Below are 7,699 nucleotides of genomic sequence, written 5' to 3'. Positions count from 1 at the left end.
TGGTGGTGGTGACGATGACCAGAGGAGTCTCGGGTTCATGAGTGGGGGAGAGACGCTGGGAGAGACGCTGGGAGAGACGGCGGTGGCAGGAGCTGCACTGAGGTCCTGACAGTGCTGAGGTCGTGATGGTGGTGGTTGTGGTGGTTGTGGTGGTGGTTGTGGTGGTTGTGGTGGTGATGATGGTTGTGGTGGTGATGATGGTTGTGGTGATGATAATGGTTGTGGTGGTAGTGATGGTGATGATGGTTGTGGTGATGATAATGGTTGTGGTGGTAGTGATGGTGATGATGGTGGTGATGGTGATGATGGTAGTGGTGATGATAATGATTGTGGTGGTAGTGATGGTGATGATGGTGGTGATGATGGTAGTGATGATGGTTGTGGTGATGGTGATGGTGGTGATGATGGTTGTGGTGGTGATGATGGTTGTGGTGATGATAATGATTGTGGTGGTAGTGATGGTGATGATGGTGGTGATGATGGTAGTGATGATGGTTGTGGTGATGGTGATGGTGGTGATGATGGTTGTGGTGGTGATGATGGTTGTGGTGATGATAATGGTTGTGGTGGTAGTGATGGTGATGATGGTGGTGATGGTGGTTGTGGTGGTGGTGGTTGTGATGGTGGTGATGATGGTTGTGGTGGTGATGATGGTTGTGGTGATGATAATGGTTGTGGTGGTAGTGATGATGGTGGTGATGGTGGTGGTGGTGATGGTGATGATGGTGATGATGGTGGTGATGATGGTTGTGGTGGTGATGATGGTGGTGGTGATGATAATGGTTGTGGTGGTAGTGATGGTGATGATGGTAGTGGTGGTGATGATGATAGTGGTGGTGGTGATGATGATGGTGGTGGTGATGATGCTGATGGTTGTAGTGGTGGTAATGATGATAATGGTTGTGGTGGTGGTGGTGGTGGCGATGATGGTGTTGGTTACTACACAACTACAACTCAACAACTACAACTCAACAACAACTCAGCAACAACAACAACTCGGGGATACACCGGAGCGGGTTGCGAAGATTCTGCGGCCCGCATCAGGAACGGGAGGAGACCGCGCAGATCCGGGGAGGCACAGCGGAAGGGCTGGGGGTGCGGATTATTCTGCGAGTGAGTGAGCTAGTGAGTGAGTGAGCTAGTGAGTGGGCGAGTGAGCTAGTGAGTGAGTGAGCGAGTGAGCTAGTGAGTGAGTGAGCGAGTGAGAGAGCGTGTGAGTGAGCTAGTGAGTGAGTGAGCTAGTGAGTGAGCTACTAAGTGAGTGAGCTAGTGAGTGAGTGAGTGAGCGAGTGAGTGAGCTAGTGAGTGAGCGAGTGAGCTAGTGAGTGAGTGAGCGAGTGAGAGAGCGTGTGAGTGAGCTAGTGAGTGAGTGAGCTAGTGAGTGAGTGAGCTAGTGAGTGAGTGAGCTAGTGAGTGAGTGAGTGATAGAGTGAGCTAGTGAGTGGTAGAGTGAGTGATAGAGTGAGCTAGTGAGTGATAGAGTGAGCTAGCCAGCGAGTGAGCTAGCTCGTTAGTGAAAGAGTGAGCTCGTGAGTGAAAGAGTGAGCTCGTGAGTGAGTGAGTGAGCTAGCGAGCGAGTGAGTGACCGAGTGATAGAGCGAGCGAGCGAGAACGTCTATCACGTACACACAGGGTTGCGTTGTACCGCGTTATCTCTCTGTCCCGAGGCCCTTTGTCGGCTCTGACTTTATAATCTCCCCCCGCACGCCTCGCCACCGAAGGGGCAATTTATCCCGTTAATTGAGCAAAGCTATCCTGTGACTCGGCTCAAGCGAGCGGGGATTAACTTCCCTCCGCCCGCTTAGCGCGACATTTCGACTGCTCAGCAGCGGGAGCGTGAGGATGATGTTTCAACGCGAACGCCACACCGCGGAGTGAAAACCCGCTGATCGTGAGAAAACCGAGCGGCAGAAGAGCCATTTGCCCCTTTAATTAGCCCCCCGCCCCCCGCCTCCACACACGCTGACGCCCAGGCCAGAGCTCTGCTCACATCAAAGCCTCCATAACTCAAAACTCAAATATTTTGTTTGTATCTGACCCGGGTGTAAAGGACCCCCATCGAGATGTGAGTTTGATTGATGTTGATTGGCTATGGCTCTGCTGTCATACAGTCAGTGGGCTGAGTTTGAGTGATGTTGATTGGGTGCAAGGCTCCAGTCAAGGTTAAGAAGAACCCCTGCTCTAGAAGCAGTATCTAGCAGCATCCCAATGACTCCACGTGTGGTAGCGATGACGATGATGATGATGATGCTACGCCATGGCAGCCGTACGTACGACCGCTTATTCCTTTCATCACATTCACATTTATCCCGGCCCGTGCCTATTTAAGAACGAAACAGGAGGAGGAGGATGTCTCCACAACTCTGGCTGTCACTGGATGATGCTACTGGCTGTTGTTGTGGTTGATGCTGTTGTTGTTGTGGTTGTTGCTGTTGTGACTGTTGTTGTTGTTGTGATTACTGGCGAAACGTCACGGTACTTGGATGTGTAAATGTTGTACTGAGTTTACTCTCCAATATAGACTACACAATACACTACACTATACACTACACTATACACTACACTATACACTACACTAGAATGTGTAAATGTTGTACTGAGTTTACTCTCCAACACACAACCGGTTAGTGCTGAACTAGTATACTACACTATACACTACACTATACTATACACTACACACTACACTATACACTACACTATACACTACACTAGAATTGTAAATGTTGTACTGAGTTTACTCTCCAACATAGACTACACTATACACTACACTATACACTACACTATACACTACACTATACACTACATACTACACTATACACTACACTAGAATGTGTAAATGTAGTACTGAGTTTACTCTCCAACACACAACCAGTTAGTGCTGAACTAGTATACTACACTATACACTACACTATACACTACACTATACACTACACTATACACTACACTATACACTACACTAGAATTGTAAATGTTGTAGTGAGTTTACTCTCCAACCAGAGGCGTAGCTAGGATATTTTGCGCCCGGGGACGAACCATAAAATTGGCGCCCCCCCCCGCCCCCCCCCCCCCCCCCCCCCCCCCCCGTTTAATCACATTTTCCTATTACATCGAATAAGGAATAACAATTTAAATGTTAATGAAACATTGTATTTAAAGAAGCAAATTTATAGAAATTATATTACATGGCTTACTCAGCCACTGTCGTAGACAGTCTACAAAAGATACATTTTTCTTGATTTCACTGTCGCAAACTGGTCAATCACGTAATCAAAATCTGTTTTTTCCAATGTTTCTCTTTCAACGCTAAGAAGAGCAAGATCGCTGAGACGATCTTGTCCCATTGAACCACGCAAATACGACAAAATAAGTTTAAATTTGCTGAACGACCGCTCACAGCTTGCAATTGAAACTGCTATTGTTAATAAAATTTGCAGTGAAATTCGCGATTGGCGTTGTGAAAACTACCACGCAGTGTTATAGGAGAGAACGGACTGTTGCGTGCAAATTACATACGTACATGCCCGTACGAAAGCTCTCAGCCTAAATGGTAGTTTTACAACTATTACATACGCGACTCAGCAAACCATGTCAATGACCTTTGCCGCTACAGGTCTAGACACCTGTATCATCGCGTGCGTGACTCATCAAATGACGGCACGATGTTTCTTAACCGCCCTCATAATACCCGGCCATGATGATTGATGGTGATGATGGTGGTGGTGCGTTTCCGTGCATTGTATGTCGACACATCCTAACACCCGTCACGCCCGTGCCGTACGTACCGTACGTACCGCAACATCGTCAAGGGGGTTATCGAGTGCTCGAGTCTGGTCTGAACGAAGCAGCTGCGGAAACGAATCAAGGGGATTAGGGATGGTGGTCTCGATTGCAAGAGTCGGGGAAGTGAATGGGTGGTTGGGTGATTGAGTCGGGTGAGTGAGATGGTGACCGAGTGAGTGGGTTATACTGGTAGGAACCATCTGGTTCCATCAGCCCACAGGGGATTATTGTGTTCGTTCGTCGTGCATCCAAAAATGGGAGGGGTGGGGCTGGGTGGAGAGATGAGGGTGGGGAGGGGCTGGGCTGGGTGGGGAGGGTGGGGCTGGGTGGGGGGTGGGAGGGGTAGGGCTGGGTGGGGAGGGGCTGGTCACCCCGTGGTGCCCTTATAAAACTCAACGTTTAACCTACTCACGCCGGCTTGTGCCCACCCTCACAGTCGGGCATATTTGTAGAATACACCACGCCGCCGTTGACCCTGGCCATTGACCGAGCAACCCAACATTCCTACCAGCTCCCTCCGCAGGAATGTGTTTGATGAAGTGAGATGGTGGGTGAGTGAGACGGTGGGTGAGTGAGATGGATGAGATGGTGGGTGAGTGAGATGGTGAGTGACTGAGTGGGTGAGTGAGATGGTGGGTGAGTTATATGGTGAGTGATTGAGTGGGTGAGATGGTGAGTGAGTGGGTGAGAGAGATGGTGAGTGACCAAGCGGGTCAGTTAGATGGTGAGACTGTGGGTGAGTGGGTAATTGATGGAGTCAGATGGTGGGCGAGTGCGTTATTGAGCGTGAGTGGGTACCATGAGTGTACCATGAGTGTACTTTGCTTTACTGGGTTCGAACTCAACAGACGATGGTGGTGATGATAGTCCCATCTGCAAGAGCAAGTCATTCTCTTAAATACCTGACTCGAGTTTCGATTTAAAGCTTTCGTGACTGCAGGGATTCATCTTCTTGGTTCTTTCGGTAAAGTCTCACACACACATACACTCACTCTCACACTCTCAGACTCACACACACACTCTCACACACACACATACACTCAATCTCATACACTCTCTCACACACACACACTCTCACCCTCACACTCTCACACTCTCAGACTCACACTCACTCACTCACCCTCACACTCCCAGACACACACACTCACTCTCAAACTCTCAGACTCTCAGACTCACACACACTCACTCTCAGACTGACACACACATACACTCACTTTCAGACTCACACACACACTCACTCTCACACACACATACACTCAATCTCACAGACTCACACACACACTCACTCTCACACTCTCTTCTACGTGACTTTACCGAAAGAGCCAAGAAGACCTGACTCGAGTCTTTCACTGTCTCCTTGCCCAACCTCACCTCACAGCTCCTTCCGTGCCCCCTCCTCTCGTCCTCTTCGTTCCCAATCTACTCTCTTTGTGCCTCCATCTCCCTATGCCCAATCCCGTTGCAGCCCTCCAATAGAATCAACTTTCCATGTACACTGAGCAGCACTAACCATAGACTCAACACTGCCTATAGACGCAACACTTCTCACAGACTCAGCACTACACCATAGACTCAACATTACCCAAAACTCTACATTTCTCATAGACTCAACACTGTAAATAGACGCAACACTTCCCATAGACTCAGCACTACCCCATAGACTCAACACTGCCAACCATAAACTCAACACTGCCACCCATAGACTCAACACTGTTCATAGACTCAACGCTGCCCATAGACTCAGCACTGCCCAGACTCAACACCGCCCATAGACTCAGTACTGCCCATACACTCAACACTGCCACCCATAGACTCAACACCGCCACCGCCCATAGACTCAGTACTGCCACGCATAGACTCAACACTGCCACCCATAGACTCAACAGTTGTATACACAGTATTGTGATTGAGAAAAATAATAATTACAAAATGAATGTAAAATGTTACTACAGGAAATTCAATTAAGTGTAATTTAAAAAACACGAGTTAAGTCTAACTAAGAATGTGTTTAATACTGTTAATTTGTATGTGTGAGTGATTAATTACGTGTGGTGCAATTATGATTGATTCTCGCTTTACCGATTATGTGTGTAATTATGGCAGCTCTCGGGATCCGGATCTCACCGCATTACGACGATGACGCATTTAGGAAAAAAGCACTCGGAAACCTCTTTTTAATCTAAGCAACTTTAATCTCAACTTACTCTAACATCAAACTCTTATCAACAGGAATTAATAGCAACGATATTACCCATGCAAATACACGTACTCAATCTGTTTTGAATGACAAGAAACAAAGTATTGGCTAATATTCACGACCATGTGATAAAAAAACACAATAGTCAGACCCTAAAAAACACATCTGCGTATCAAATGGTCAGAAGCATCAACGATCGGCTCTCCCGATCACGTGATCAAATAATACTTACAGGCTCACCCACAACAACCGTATCGATGTCAGCATACGTGTGCATGTAAATGATCCTCATCAAATTGGTCGAAAGCAAATAACAGATTTGCAAGATTATGCGATTAAAAGAAAAACAAACAGCTAATATGAAAATTATTGTATTCGTGCAGGCATATGGGTTCATAACATAAATGCTTACGAGGTGGTTAGAAGAACATGAACCATCGAATCTCACGATCACGTGGTTAAAACAGACCAATAGGCAACACTCATTTTTTTTTCTAATTAGGTTTCCATAGGCAACACCTCGAAATGGCAATATTCGCACAGAATGCGTTCTCATGAAATGCGGCGCAAATGGTCCGAAAACGTCAAAGGTCGGATGTCACTATCACGTGATGAAAATACAACAATAGGTCGTCTCATACTCTTTGGTACTTTCGGTAAAGTCACGTAGTTAGAAAAAATACATTTTAAAAATCACGTTTCGATCCTCGTGATTTTTTTTGTTTGCCTGATGACGACCGGTTGTGTTGCGATCGAAACGTCGTGATTTATCTTCTTGGTTCTTTCGGTAAAGTCACGTAGAAGGGAAATAATAAAATACAAAAAAATAAAACATAATAAAATACAATTTTTGAGAATTGTCTTTTATTATGTTCTATTTTTATTATTTTATTATTTCCCTTCTACGTGACTTTACCGAAAGAACCAAGAAGATGAATCCCTGCAGTCACGAAAGCTTTAAATCGAAATTTACGTCGTGATTTGTTTTCTTTTATTTCTAACTACGCGACTTTACCGAAATAAGCAAAGAGTATGGATTCCTGCAGTCACGAAATCTTCAAATCAAGGTTGTCTCATGGAAACGTGACCATACACAATTCCCTTGCTATGGTGTGTGGGTTTAGCACGTAGGCTTTCGCGATCAATATTATTCATAATAAAGGTTTTTGGGTTAGATCGCGATTGTTTAAATGTGTCGTGACCCTCCACCACCCGACGCAGCCAATTAGTAAGAAGGGATTTGTCACGTAAACAAAACGCGCCGATTAGTTACTACTTCAGCCCACCGGTGTGTTGGAGAGTAAATCCACAACATTTACAATTTGAGTTGTACGACGCGTCGCTGGTGCAGGACGACGTCATCATGATGACGTCGTCCTGCACTATGTGGAGCTCGCGACATTCTTGTGCGTTCGTGTAAATTTCCACGCGGGTGACGTCACGGATGTAGCACTGCTGTGTAGATTTATTTTTAGCGTCACTTTCTGTAAAGAAACGCCATATTTGAAGCAACTTTGCGTAATAAATTATTCAATTCAGCTCGACCTTCCTCTGCGTTCGTGTAAAAATCCACCCACTCATTAATATTAATGAGGGAGGGTGGGCCTTATCTGGAGTGACGTCACACGGGGGTGGGGGTGGGCCTAGTGAGGAGCAGGGATGGAGCAGCTCACAAGCAGGATGGTCGCGCAAAGCAGAGGTCGCAAACGGGTTTTGATTCCT

This window comes from Lethenteron reissneri, unplaced genomic scaffold, assembly GCF_015708825.2.
Source record: "Lethenteron reissneri isolate LAM-NWPU_2019-01 unplaced genomic scaffold, ASM1570882v1 scaffold_1938, whole genome shotgun sequence".
Taxonomy (NCBI): Eukaryota; Metazoa; Chordata; class Hyperoartia; order Petromyzontiformes; family Petromyzontidae; genus Lethenteron; species Lethenteron reissneri.
This window is presented reverse-complemented; position numbering follows the sequence as displayed.